We start from the raw sequence: 14,287 nt of genomic DNA, 5'->3' as shown, positions 1-14,287 counted from the left end.
GTGTTGTTTGTTATTTTATTTAATTATTTATATTTTATGTATATAAATATAAATGTATATTTATTTACATACATTATGTATATATAGATGTTTTATATTTATTTATTATGCATTTATAGTTTATTTAGGCATTATTTACATGTTTTTTGTTGCTTATTTATTTAACTATCTAGATATATTATTATAATATATTATATATATTATATAATTATTAATATATTGTTTTGTTAATATATATTTATTAATATGTTGTTTGTTGCTTATTTAACTATCTAGATATATAATTATTATATTATTATATATTATATAATTATTAATACAATTTTATGTTTTATATTTATTTATTATGCATTTGTACTTTATTTAGGCATTATTTATGTGTTGTTTTTTGCTTATTTATTTAATTATCTGTGTATATATTTATGTATATATAGATGTTTTATATTTATTTATTATGCATTTGTATTTTATTTAGGCATTATTTATGTGTTGTTTGCTGCTTATTTGTTTAATTATTTATATATATTTATTTTTATGTATCTATTTATATGTTTTCTATTTATTTATTATGCATTTATATTTTATTTAGGCATTATTTACATGTTGTTTGTTGTTTATTTCTCTATTTATTTATTGTTACGGTTCTCTCTTCTGCAGGAGAGATGAGAGTTGCCCCGTGTCTCTGGAGAGCCGTGTGATGATGAGTCCCTCATTTCCCCGCCGGTTTTGTGCTCAGTGCCCTCTGGAGGTCTTGGACACGCAGTGACCGGAGCCTGAGCTCTTCAGGGCTCCTTGCATCAAAAGGTCTCCTCCTTTCTTTTTTTTTTTTTTTTCTCCTTTGGGAGAGATATTCTAGCCGACCTAAACACAGTTAAATCAGCTTTTTGTTTGAGTCAGAATTACGACAGATGAGTTACTCAGAAAAGGTAAAAAATAATTCAAAACTTCATCTGAATTGCCAGACAGCCAAACTAAATCTGTTTCATATTTAGAAGCTTTGATTAGCTTTATCAAGGTATCCAAGTGTGTTTCCTACTTATGTTTCTGTTTTCTCCCTAGTTCTCGTTGGGGCTAAAGGGAAAAATAATGCTAAAATACCCCTGAAGCCTCTTCTTGCAAGATATATCAGAGATCTCAGGGGAAGCCTGTTATCCTTATTCTTCCAGCCAAGTTCTGTAGCCAGAGGAACTCTGGATAACTTCAGTAACTATAGTAACTTTTGGGTGCTCATCTCGTTTTCTTGTAATCTGTAAATTCTCCACTTTTGTCCACTTCTTCCCCTAAGTGTATCAGTTAAAATAAATAGCTGCAGTTGCCCTGACCAGCATGCTGTCTTCATTCAAGATTTGTATGAAAAAATTTGGACTTGAAGAAGCAAAATTTGGTATTTCATTATTATTAATAATAATATTGGGTTCTGACGTGGAGTTTTGCCTCTGAAAAGCATTTAGAAATGGAGGTTTTTTTGACTCTTGATACACTTATTTTGCTGCTAGTGTAGCAGGTGTTTTTCTTAACCATTTTTAAGGAGAAATCCTAAGTTTAGAGGAAATGAACACTCAATTATTTAAATTTCCTGAGATTAGAGGAAGAACACTTTGCCAAACAATGCCTCTTCACTTCAAAACCTCTCCCCATAAATTATGTTAGGGGATCTTATTAAAAGTCTTTAAAAATTTCCTATTAAAAATGGTTGATTGCAGTCCAGACCATCACAGCTTTTGTGCTTTCAGTGAAATACCACAGCTGTCGCAAAGAAATATATTGTGAGACAAAAGGTTTTGTTTCCTTAGCCATAAATTATTTTTGTGATATCCGAAGTAAGATAAAACTTTCACTTATGTTTGAGTGAAGGAAGATTCCAGTGATAACTTGTTCACAATCTATAAAAAGAATATAAGAATGTAGATCTAGATAGCAAATTAGAATCAGACTTCCTTTTTGTTTGAGGAAAGCAATTATTTCTGAAGTCAGTGAAGATTATAACCAGGGATAATAGCATAACTTTGCAAAGCACTGTGCCTTTATCTCAGTAGAACCTGAAGTTTAGGCTTTCAAGTCTGACCTTTGAGAGCTCTACAACAGAAACCTTTAGTGTTGGGCAGTTTTTGAACCAAAGTTAAACAATAGGAAGTCGTCTGTTTACTAATTGTATTATATTATATTATGCTATAACTGTAATACATTGCATTACGTTACAATAAAACAAATAAATAGACCTTTTTTGTACTTAAGGAAGCATCAAAAAATCAGATTTGACCTACTTTGTTTTTCTATTACAAATGAATTTTTTGCTGTGAGATTCTGCAGGAACCTACAGGGAACAGGCTGTGAAGTATTTGCTGTCAGGACTGAATTCTGTGTTCACCCAGTCGAGGAGTAGAAGCATATTCCAGGTATGACCTGTGAAAGTAATGAAAATATGAAATTACAGCATGTATACTAAAAATTATTTGTCCAAATATTTTGCCAAGTAAATTTGAACAAAAGATATTTTAGGATATTCACAATTTGCTCATCCATCATTGTCTTATGGATAAAGGTCAAATTTCTCAGCCTCCTCCCCTGCTCGTTATAGAGATTACTGAATAAAGAAATACAGGACAGGTGTTAGAACTCAGAATTGGAGACATTTTAGGTTACATATGGGAAAAACCAATGTGCTTATTCTAATTATCAATAACATTGATAACTAAGCCAGTTCTCCTTACCCAGTGGCATCTCAAGGGTTTACTGGAATTTGTTTATTTGTGTATTTAAATCAGGAGTGTACAAAACAGAAATGCAAGATGGCCTTTTCTTCTGTTGTGCAAAGAGAAGTAGAGTACACAGCCTTGATCCTTTAGTAAGATTCATTACTGTGGCCCCCTACTTTTTTCCTTCTAATTGATTTTTCTTATAAATCAAAATTCATTTACATAATGCTTTTTTCATGTGCTATGCATTCTTTGGGTCACTTAGATTGAAAGAACTATCAAGATAAATAGAAATCAAAATAATCAGCACTTGGGAATGATTTTCTTTGTGAGGGTGAAGAAATCTATTCCATATCCCACATACCTGGGGCAGGGACAGCTATTTGGGGGATCAGGGGTTGTGTGGATGAGATGCCTGGAGCACACAATTCCATACTGCTCCAGCCACTGCCAAAGGGTGTGTGGGGCATGTGGGGGTCAGGGGGGAGCACCTAAAACCTCTGTACCCTTGTAGGGTCTAGCTCTGTGTTCTCACTCATGCTGAATGGCCTTTTCCAAGTAATCCCACTGATGTCAGAGAGACTTTTCTGTAATAAAATGCTGTCTGACAAGAATATGGATATCAGAATCTGGCCCTGCTTTTACTAATTCCATTTTAATGAATACTTAAATGGAATTGTTATTAAAAAAGTCTATTTCCTAATATTCAATAAATCAAAACTATAAAATCAGCTTGCCAGTTGTTGCCACTCCAGTCAAAGCCATTTTCTCTTGTATTGAAAATAATGGTACATACTGTCTCCATTCAGGAGGGATTAATTGTAATACTTTTATCTGCTTCATAAGATTTATTTCTAATAATGAAGAGCAGAGAAAAGTAGGGGAGCTTTAAACTTTTATTGTTTTTATTAAAGAACCATATATTCATGAGATGTTCCACAAACACGGAATTCACTTAATAGAGGCCTGTTTCATGAATGAGCAACTTCAAACCAGAGTTTTAAAAAAGCTTTGTTCATTTCTCTGATCAAATCCATTTAATTTTATAAGAAGGAGCCTTGGGCACCAGGTGATAATGCAGAGATACACATGAGAACCTGCTAAGGTTTTGTAGGCTTTTCATCTGATGAAGATTGTTGCAGCAGTGTTGAGTTGTGCTGCTGGGGAAGCCACGGGAGATCAGCAGCAAAACAAAGCTGGGTCTCCATAGGGTAAAAGTTTTGGGTTTGAGGTGGTTTCTCCCTACAGATGGAAGAGGTCTGATCTGCTGAACTTCCATGGTGACATCCACACTGAGGAGCAGGGGGTATGCTTACGATACTGTTTGACTTCAGTGCACATTAAGCAAATAAAAACCAAAAGCAGTGAAAGGAGGGCAAAAAAGGAACTGAATTCACTTAAGTCAATGATAAACACACTGCTGTATTAAAGCCTGGCAGAAAAATTCCAGAGTATTATTTCCTTGGAATTTGCTAACTCTTTGATTTCCAAATGTTTCACAAGGGTGGGGTGTATTCAGTTCCCTCAAGATGTTCTTCTAGACATCAGGCCAGTTTTGTGATTTTATCCCTTTCCACATGCCAGGTTTCCAGAGTCTCTAGCTTTGATGCAGTCCTGGTGACACCCTGATGTGGGGCTAAGGATGCCAGCTCCTCCATTGCTCTGCAGCAGCCTGCCAGCTTGTTTTTATAAATTATGCATCTTCTCTAACCATAAATATTGTTCCTAAAAGGGATACTGAAATGAAGATAATATGACTTTTCAGTAATAGCTCTTCTAATGTCAGCCATTCTGTTTAAACTGTTCAATTTTCAACAGAATTAAAGATCTATGCAGTATATTCTACCTCCTGCAGACTGCAGTTGTTAAAAGAAAATAAATCACTTAAACAGGGTCATGAGCAACAAAGGCCAATGTAGGTTCAAAGTTTACAGGTCTCTGCATTTATCAGGTAGAAATATGCTACATTTCACTATTTCATAAAATATCCTTTTATGAAAAAGCCATCAATCTTTGCATGGCCTACTAAAACTGATTTCTCAAATGAAAGAAATGAATGATGACACCAAATCAAAAAATCGTTTATGGGTTTATATTTTTGCAAGACCACCATGACTTTCACATACGTTTTCAATTTTGGTAAGGATGTGATTATCATGTGGGTATGTTTTACTCCCACCATTTGTACTAAGGGATCTGTCAGAACTGTGTACCCTTCCTTGAGCAGTTCAGGATTTGTTCAGATTTTTTCATTAATCTATAGTGGTTTTTATCCAGTGATTGTTATCATTTCTGTACGTTATCCACAGGTTTTATGGGTTATATATAGATATATATAAAATCACATCTATCATGGGTGAGCTCACATTTAACTAAGACTGCATTTAAATGACACTGTTATTTCTCAGAGGTTTCTAACATTTCTGTGGAATGATTTTTGCATGATTTCTGATGCACACTCTACAAAACATCATCTTCATTACAGATTTTTAGTTATCCTTCTGGTCTTTCCTTATCTTTGCTATGCTTCCTCCAGGAGTCTCCAAGCTCTTTAACCAAAAGGACAATTTAGATACTTGAAAACATTTATATTTCAGATATTGTAGTACTACAATGTGGTGGTTTGGGGCAGGAACAATACAAGAAATTATTTCTCATCTGGTAATGACAATACAGCAACCAAAATGCTGCACTGGAATAAAGAAAATTGATTTCTGTTCTGGGTAAATGCTGTGGTCTCCCTTTGGGTCTGCACAGAGCAAATGAGCTTTGGCCTTTCCAGGTCTCCAGTGAAAACAAACACAAATAAATGAATAGGATTTATTAAGTATCAGTCTCATAAGAAGAAGAATGCATGGGGAAGTTAGTCCAAACTTTTGTGAAAGAACTTGACGCTTGGGTTTTTAAGGGGAGAATTTTGTTCCTTTTGTATGGAGTTCATTTGGGGAAAAAAATGTCATTCTCACACTGGTTTTGGGCATTTCACTTTTTCCAGTTTATTTAGGAATTATCTTTTTTTAACCATCTCAACCAACCTCACATACAGAGAGAACAAAAAGCATCTTTCAGTGAGCACTTTGCATTACAAAGCAAACATTGTCCCAAAACAAAATCTGTCCTGTCTGATTAGACCAAAAGGTAAACAAAACGTGACCTTAGAGAAAATGTTGCTGTTAGAGCAGGCAAGATAGGAAGTTCTGGATTTTTTTTTTTAAATGAATTTCAGAAGAAATGTACTTACAAGAAATTTCAGGGCTTCTGTCAATGTGCTCCTCAAAGCATCCTGAAAAAACATCACAAAATTCTGTAACAGCTCCCTCAGGTGCCAGAATAATGCCCCCAAATCCACAAACTGGCTCAGGAGAGCTCAGTGTGCTTTGCCTTCACATCTCAGTGCAGAACTCAATGGTTCTTGCAGTCAAGGGCCCGTGGCTGATTCATGCATTAAAAATGCTCCAAGTAGCTGGAAGAATCTGAGGCCATGTGCATAAAATGTAAAGAGCTCATAACCCTGCTGGAGAAGTTGTTCATCACTTAATGGATTCTCTACCTGAGGAAAAGCAGATCAAGAGCTCAGCAGCTTCAGGTGTCAAAAAGGCAGTTTCCATTCGAAGTGGAATGGAAGCATTATCTTAAAAGTATCTTAGAAGCACTTTCCCTCCCTTTGACCCATATAAAATCTGTGGAAACCTTATTAAAAGCCCAAGATATAGCAATATTTTTTCAAATGGCTAAGATAGTCAAATTCCATTCTGGTGACCATCTCCACTGTAAACACTGTGTGTAATCTTAAATTTGATGAGGAAATCTCCAAAGAAAACTTTATTAATGTGTTCTGTAAGTGCCTGCAGTTTTGCAAGTGCATTAGGATGGTCACACAGGAGTGTGTCATGATGTGTCATGTAGTTTGGTATGCTGCATCTGATCCTGGCTGGTGGGGGATCACTTGGAGGATGATGGATGGAGCTCCAAAGCAGCCTGTCAGAACAGCTTGTCCAGGGAAGGCAGGGGAAGAGGAGTGGAAAGGTTCTTCATTGTCTCTTCTCAGCCACTGTTTGACATGCCATGAAATGTAAGCATAATTTCCTTCTCTAATAGAACATTGAATGTTTTTATAATCTGTCATTGATTACCAAAGTGTAATCGTAAGAGGTCTGTAGCTGACCCATTGAATCACACTGTTTTTATGGTGTTTCCAATTACAATTTTATTAAAGAGTGAAAGATGTTCTGTGAGGACTATTGAGAGACATCCATTCCAAAATGAGTGGGAAGCTTGTCTTTGCAATGTTTTAAATTCCATTTCCAAGCCTAGTAAAGCCAGGGATTCCACCAGTTAATTATGTGCTGTTACACTTCAGTTCCATCAGAAATCAGGTATAACACAGACTAATACTGAGTGCCTGTTTTCTCCATATCTTTCCCTGTTAGATGTACCTCTGCTGAACACCCCCTTGATCAACAATGGTTCTCTTCATGGCTGTCTCTGCTCATGTAGAGATCTTTTCAGACTTCCAGTCATTTCTCTGTAGCTCTGCCCTTCTTTGTGCTGAAGGCCCCAGAAGTTGTCTCAAGGCAAAGGTTTTGAAGGATATTCCCCTCTCTAAGGTACCACAAGTACAGTGTGCTGCTATTGTATGAAATACAGGATCTCTGAACCTGAATCAGCCCTAAACCAGGGCAGCTTTCTGCTGCTGAAGAATCCACCTCTCACCAGGAGCTACACTCCCGTTGTTATTCTCCCTTGCTCTTTAATTCTAAAAGCACAGTGATACGTGATATGTATTTCTCCTACTCTGTCCTTAAGGACATACTAATGTGCTGCTGGGTTGGAAATACTTTCTTTAAAAGTACTCAAATGCTGGAAAGCTATTTTTTCAGGATAGCTGCAATTTGAGAACATCTTTTCTTAGGGAAAAGAACAGTTCAGAAACTTCTTAACCATTTAAATGCACTGCGAGGTTTGTAATTAATGTAAATATATTTATATTTATACTTATATTAATTACAATATAATTATATGATCCATGTATTTTAAAGAAATATTGTATATTTTTTATTTTCACTTTCTGAAGAGTCGATTTTTATGATAAATCTTATTTTTTTAAAGAGCTGTGTCTTGCTTACATGACTTGGGCATAGGCACTACTCTTTATATTATTCTTCTTTTTTTTTAAGTTCACTGTATCCTGTTGTCCTTCTTGCCTGAGAAATATCTTCAGGAAGCCATGAGGATCATGGAATCAGGCAATCACAAAATCATCTTCAAGTAAGCTTTGCTTACTTGTTGCTGCTGCTGAACTTGATATTGTTCATAGCAAGGCTAGATGTTGAGGAGTGCTACTGGACAGTTTCAGTTTAGTTCCAATCAACATTTTCCTTTCAAATCTCATATTCCTGATATTAACTTGGCATTCTGAAAAGTGAGTCTTTTTCTGAATAGCCCTGGTCAGGGGTAATTTGCACTGATGAGTAACTTTGATGTAAATAGCACAGAGAGGGATGTTCTTAAAAACTCAGAACTCTGCACTCAAAGAGAGCTTTAATAGAGACAGCCTTAAAAAAAAATAAATCCCTCCAGTTAGCATTTGGCTGGGTTTCCTGTCAGTTGCCTGGTGTATTGGTGGGGTTCTACATTTGGTCTCCCACTTTCCAAACGATGAAGAAAACTGTGCTCAAAGAGCAGTTGTGGGGCTGTGCAGGTTCAGTCAGGCACGGCTTGGAGCAGGAGCCATCAGTTATGTCGCAGCGTGTGTTAGTTTTGTAAGTGTCGTGTGAAGGCTGACAGAGATCACATTTCTGTGTTTTGCTGCTGGGTCCAGCCCATAACCTCCAGAGGTAATGGATCTCTGCAGAACCTCTCTGGAGCAGGTCACCAAACAGTGCAGGATTTCAAGAGCTGATGCACTTTTATTGCTACAATATCCTTGTCATGGAGGTGATGGGGTTTGGGCTGTGGTTTCAGGTATCACTGTGCTTTTACATCTAAGGCTGAGCCCTTTTGGTAAGCTGGATACATTTATTATTTTTTTTAAGAGCTTTTTCTTCTGTTCTTAGAGATGAATTGCTTCTAAGTAATAGACTTCTGAGTGTACAGATTCATAAATGCTGTGCGGGCAGACTAAATGCTGTACTTGCAGAACAGCTGGATTCCAACACTGGCAGTGCTGTAACAGAGGACTCCAGGTCTGAGAAACTCCTGTGAGAAGCATGAGGGATTTATCACAGCATGGCTCAATCACAAACTATATGAGTGTGTAGAAGAGAGTGACACCTACAACCAGCCACAGGCCTGGGCCAACCACAGACTGATCATGCTGTTGGCAAAGTTACATTTTCTCTGAAGGTATGTTGTGAGAACTGTGGTTGCTGCATTTTACTCTTGGAACTTACAAGTGCTTGCTAAATGGACTGGGTCTCTGACCACTGAAGACCCAATATAGCATTATAAAAACCAGAATAATCCAGCCAACTGGATGAAGTCCCCTAAAAAGTCAGTTTATTACCAAAAAAAAAAACCAAAAAAACTCACATAGTTATTTTCCCCCCTTTTTAAAAAAGGAATAGAAGTCTAGGATTAACAGGGAAGTTTTGAAGTCCTGGAATGTGTGTTTTATTGCATGTGTGTTCTGCAGTTCTTTATGCATGCATTTCTCTGTTCATTTCTGGTGCAGCCGAAGGCAAATCTAACCCCACTCTTGCAGCTACAGCAGTGCAATTCCAGTCTCACTAGTGATATTCATGTTCCCTCTGACAGCTGTGGGCTTTACATTTGCATGGCTGTTCTGGCATGATTTGGGAGTGATACCAGGCTTCACAGCAAGGCACTGTGCTAAGTAATCACAGGGTTCTTTAACCCCTGCATCAAATCCAACATCTCACCAATGACTCCTAATTTTCAGGCTTCCTCTGCTGTTTTTTTGCATGGGTTTCCAGATGCAGAAGCTCTGTAATCCTGACAGATTTTTTTATTGTCATATCTGTACTTTGTTTGTTGCAAAGTGAAAGACTGAGCCCTCAAGGGCTGTGTGCTGAGTGTACAAGTCTCCAGACTATTCAGTGGGAATATTCATGCATAGTTCTTTCACTGAGAATAAACATTTATGGTGGCACTGAAACACCTATGATAAGAGTTTTATCTGAAGTATGACAAAATTTGAAAGGTCAGGATCTGGACCCAAATACTTGGAAATACTTAAAGGTTATTTTCTTTTGATTTTTTAAAAATATTTTTTGTTGAAAATAATGTTTTTTCCTGTGCAGTGTAGTAAGGTGAGGCCTATAAAAACTTGCTTCCCTATTTTCGTGTTAAATGTGCATGTTAAGGGTTTTTAATGGCACTGACTCTATTTTATGTGTTCTTTAGAAAATAAGACATGAGGACTTTTAAAAGCTGTTGTTTTTCTTGACTTCACCTTCATTAATCTTATTTAGTTTCTGTAAGAGGCTATTTTGTGAGCTCCACCGATGGGTAATGTTTTCTTTTCCAAAGTTCATGATTCTTCTATTCAAATCACTAATTTTCACTGTTACACTCCAGTGCTTTAGTGCTTCCCAGGCCTCCAGGAATGAGTTTAATTAGCAATGCTGAATAAATTCTGAGACATGATTCATCTTTCTTGTCACTCCAATCTAACTAACGAAATTGCAATTTAAAGATGTGCTTGAAAGCCCTGTGAGAATAGCTTCTCCTGTCCAACTGGGAAAAGACTCAGATGTACATTTGGAAATGAGGATTTTACCTGGCTGCCTGTTTTCAATTTAGCTAAAAGATACAGGATTCAGTCATATGTCCTTGAAGTCTCTGGTATATTGTTTTAAAAATACTGAGCTATGAGCTATACTTGGCACATGCATTCCAAATTAAAGGTCTGCATTCAGGCTTTTTTTAGATGAAGTAATTGACTTGACAAATTTCAAAACTATCCTAGATTTAATATGATTTAATTTTTAATGGGATTTGATTTGTCTCCATATTTTTATGTTTTGAACTGAAAATACAGAAGGGAGAATGTCATTCTCCGGTGATCCTAAGTGTTGCAGTGCAGAGATTCAAGGTTTGCCATGTCCTTTTCTCTGAAGCAGGAGACGGTGTATTTCTGAGACACAGTGGCACGAGGAGAAAATAGGGAGTTCACTCAGGAAAGTGATGTTTATATTTAAACCCTTGTTCCAGCATGTCCCAGCAGGCATTGCCAGCAGCACAGAGAGCAGCAGGATTTTGCCAGGCTCTATCTCCTTCTGTGCACAAGAATCAGCATTTTACACCATTAATGGATGATAGCTCTTCCTCCAAACACCTGTGGGAAGATTTAAATGTAGTTTTCCAGAATTTATAAAAATGGATCAAAAGAGAAACTTGTCCTAGGAGAGCTGTAAAGCCAAATGAAACTGAACTGCCTAAATCTCAGGTTTAATCCTGAGACAACTTGCTCTACTCCAACACATGGAGCACTGTGAATAAAAAATATGGATTGTTTAGCACCTTTCCTATGTAGGCACAAAGAATTTAAGGACCAATTGTGTCTGTAGCCAGTTCCCTGGATTTTGTCAGATTCAGACAGATCCTGAATGTTATTTTAATGTAACCTTAAAAGAACCCCCATGCTATTAATTTTGTATTTATTGCAGTTACACTGACCCTAATGAATTTTTTAAAATTAATTTGACAGATGTCACAAATATTTTCAATGCAGTTTAACATCATTAAATATAACCTTTCCTAGAAAAAAGGTTCTATGAAGTGAACTGGTGCTGGATTCTGGAAAGCCATAGGTGTCACAAAGGACTTAGAACACAAAAAGTTAGGGAGTAATGTTTATGGGGCAATTTTACAAGGTTTTCCCTCCCATGCCTCATCAGTACATCTCACCTAGAAATACAAGCTCTTCTAAAAGGGAATCTATATATTAGTTTAGCTTTTAAGTGTTGTGTATAGCTGTTTATGCCTTCAGAACCAAAATCAGTGACCTTAGGAACTTATTTTCAGATTTTAATTATTTTTTACTCTCTGTAAATTTGCTCACATGTAAAAGCTAACATGGCTAAAGGGAGCCTCTGAATAGGAAGGGTTATTCCACTTCCTTGGAGACATGATCTTGTTTTATGTTGCACCTGATGGACCTAGTTCTGCTTGGAAGAAGGACAAAGAATAAATCATAGTTCCTTACCTTGTATGTGAACCTGTGGAGCAGTGCAAACACACAGTTATAATCCAGGCCATCGGAAATACAAAATGAATGATTTGAGGACTGGATTCTACTGGACTCCAATACTTTATAAACTTTAGAGCATTGGTAGTGTCCCCAACAGGAATATAAACAAAGCAAACCATTCCAAAGGTTTATAGGACTGTACTTGGTGCTCTCTTACTGCCCTAATTTATGATTGTTGGAAATTCACAAGCTGTGAAATGTGTTGGTCGCAGAGCTGATGGCAATAACTTCAGAATATGAATGAGAGCATCTGGGTTGCTATTTACCTTTGTTTCACAAAGTCAGCTTTTTATCTTTGCATCATTTAACCCCAGAAATATGGCTGGGTTCGACAGGCATGTGGAGCCTCCTATGGAACAGAAGATTTTCTTTCTCTAACTTCAGTAATTTCTTCTTTGAAAAAATTTACTTTCAGGTTTCCCACCTTTGGCTGTTCCTCTATAGGAGTGTAAAGCAAATAAAGGTAAATAAGAACAAGCAGTAGCTTTCCTCTGTAAAAGCAAAAAGGCGATAAGACTCAGAAATTCTTTATTTTTTATTCACTTTATAGTGACTTGGGTAAGGTGAAGGCCCAGGCAGCAAGCCTGCATGGCACTCAAATCTCATTTAAACCCCACTTTGCAGACTTTCTTTAGTGCCTATAAATTTTGCTCAGCTTTAGTTACAGATTAATTTCCCTGTGCCCAACTTTCATGCCTTGGAGTTTCAGTTTCCATATTTGTGAAATGGTGGAGAGATGGTTTAGCTTTCTTGAATATTTGTAAGTTGCCATGAGGTTTTCATGGGCAGAAAATTATATTATTGAGTCTTGCTATTGTTCATCAAAAATAGGAATCTGCTGGAGACGGTTACTGTGTGCTAAAACTTCCTTTGTGTTTGATGTCCAGAATTTTGAGACAAAATCAGGGATACCTTGGTGTAATTTAATAGTCTGTGCTATGTGGGAGTTCAAACCAGGTAATGGCTCTGGCTGCTTTGAATCTATGCCACACTAAGTGGTTTTTTTACCAGAAAAAGAGGAAATCTTAACTTCTGTGGCAATTGGTGAATCTGAATCAAGGCACTGATACTTTGTGATAGCCAAACCAGGATCATTCTTTTATTGTGTTGTGACTGGATATGACATCCCAGCCTGCATTTGTCTGCAAAACTTCTTGATACTTTCCTGAATTGATGGGTTGGTATAAACAAAACTTAGAGGCTGTCACCATATCTTATTTTTTGGCCTTACCTGACTTGTGTCAGCTCTGCTGAGATAATAGATGTTTTTTGTGATGAAATTGTATCCATATTTATGGATACAATTTTGACTGCTTGAGTACTACTTTTACTGCCTCCAGGCCCCTTGGTACAACACATAAATATAAAGCATCATATTAAGGAGTGGCCAGCTCTAAAGAAACAGACTGAGGACAAAAAAGATAGAAATAAGATTTTCTTGAAAGAGTGAAGGAGTTTTACATAAAGTGAGGCATGAAACTCTTTCCTTTCACTTCCAGGTGGGTTCTGTCTCATGGCCAGCAGAGAAACCATCTTCCTCCTTCCTTTCTGAGCAGCAGGAATTCTACAGCCAGGAAACAGTAGTGAGCCAGGGCCTGAAAGCCTTAGATCAAAGGAGAGTTTTTCATGTCTGGTGCCTTAACCCAGGCTTGGGTTCAGGTCAAACTGGAGAGAGGTCTTGGACTGTGGCATTCACATTCTCTGAAAAATCCCTTGGTCCGGGATTTTTCTCCTGGAAAGCTGAGAAGCCTCAGAGAAAAACAAAACAATTCTTATCTCATTTGCTTCTCCTGTGTTGTGCTCACATGTGGAATGTGTTTGAAGATTGTTTACCCACAGGTGATTGTTCCACTGGATTCTGCTGTGAGTTGTTTTCACTCATTGTCCAATCAGTGCCAAGCTGTGTCAGGGCTCTGGAGAGAGTCACCAGTTTTCATTATTATCTTTTTAGCATTCTGTAAGTATCCTTTGTGTATTCTTTAGTATAGTATGGTATTCTTTAATATAATATAGTATCATAAAGTAATAAATGAGCTTTCTTAGAATATGGAGTCAGATTCATCCTTCCTGCCTTTGTCACGACATTCCCAGCAAACACAACACTGGACGAGGTCGTGCCCAAACACAAATGGTGTCAGCAAACTGGGAGCCCTGGTGGGGTAATCAAGGGAGAGGACATCACATTGTGCTCTAGTATTTGAGAGGTTAAAGATAAGAGGTAAAGGCTAAGCATTGTCTAGTGCCTTGAAGAACTGCCCCTGAGCATGAATGCAGAGTGACCCATCAGGTGTGTTGTGCTGCAAGCTTCCCTTCTACTGGAGCTGTCCAGCCCTGGCCATGGGGATGGCTTTTCCCAGGTGACCACTACAGATCTCTG

Source organism: Melospiza melodia, chromosome 6 (assembly GCF_035770615.1).
Source record: "Melospiza melodia melodia isolate bMelMel2 chromosome 6, bMelMel2.pri, whole genome shotgun sequence".
Taxonomy (NCBI): Eukaryota; Metazoa; Chordata; class Aves; order Passeriformes; family Passerellidae; genus Melospiza; species Melospiza melodia.
The sequence above is the reverse complement of the archived record's forward strand: the minus strand, read 5'-3'. Positions refer to the sequence as shown.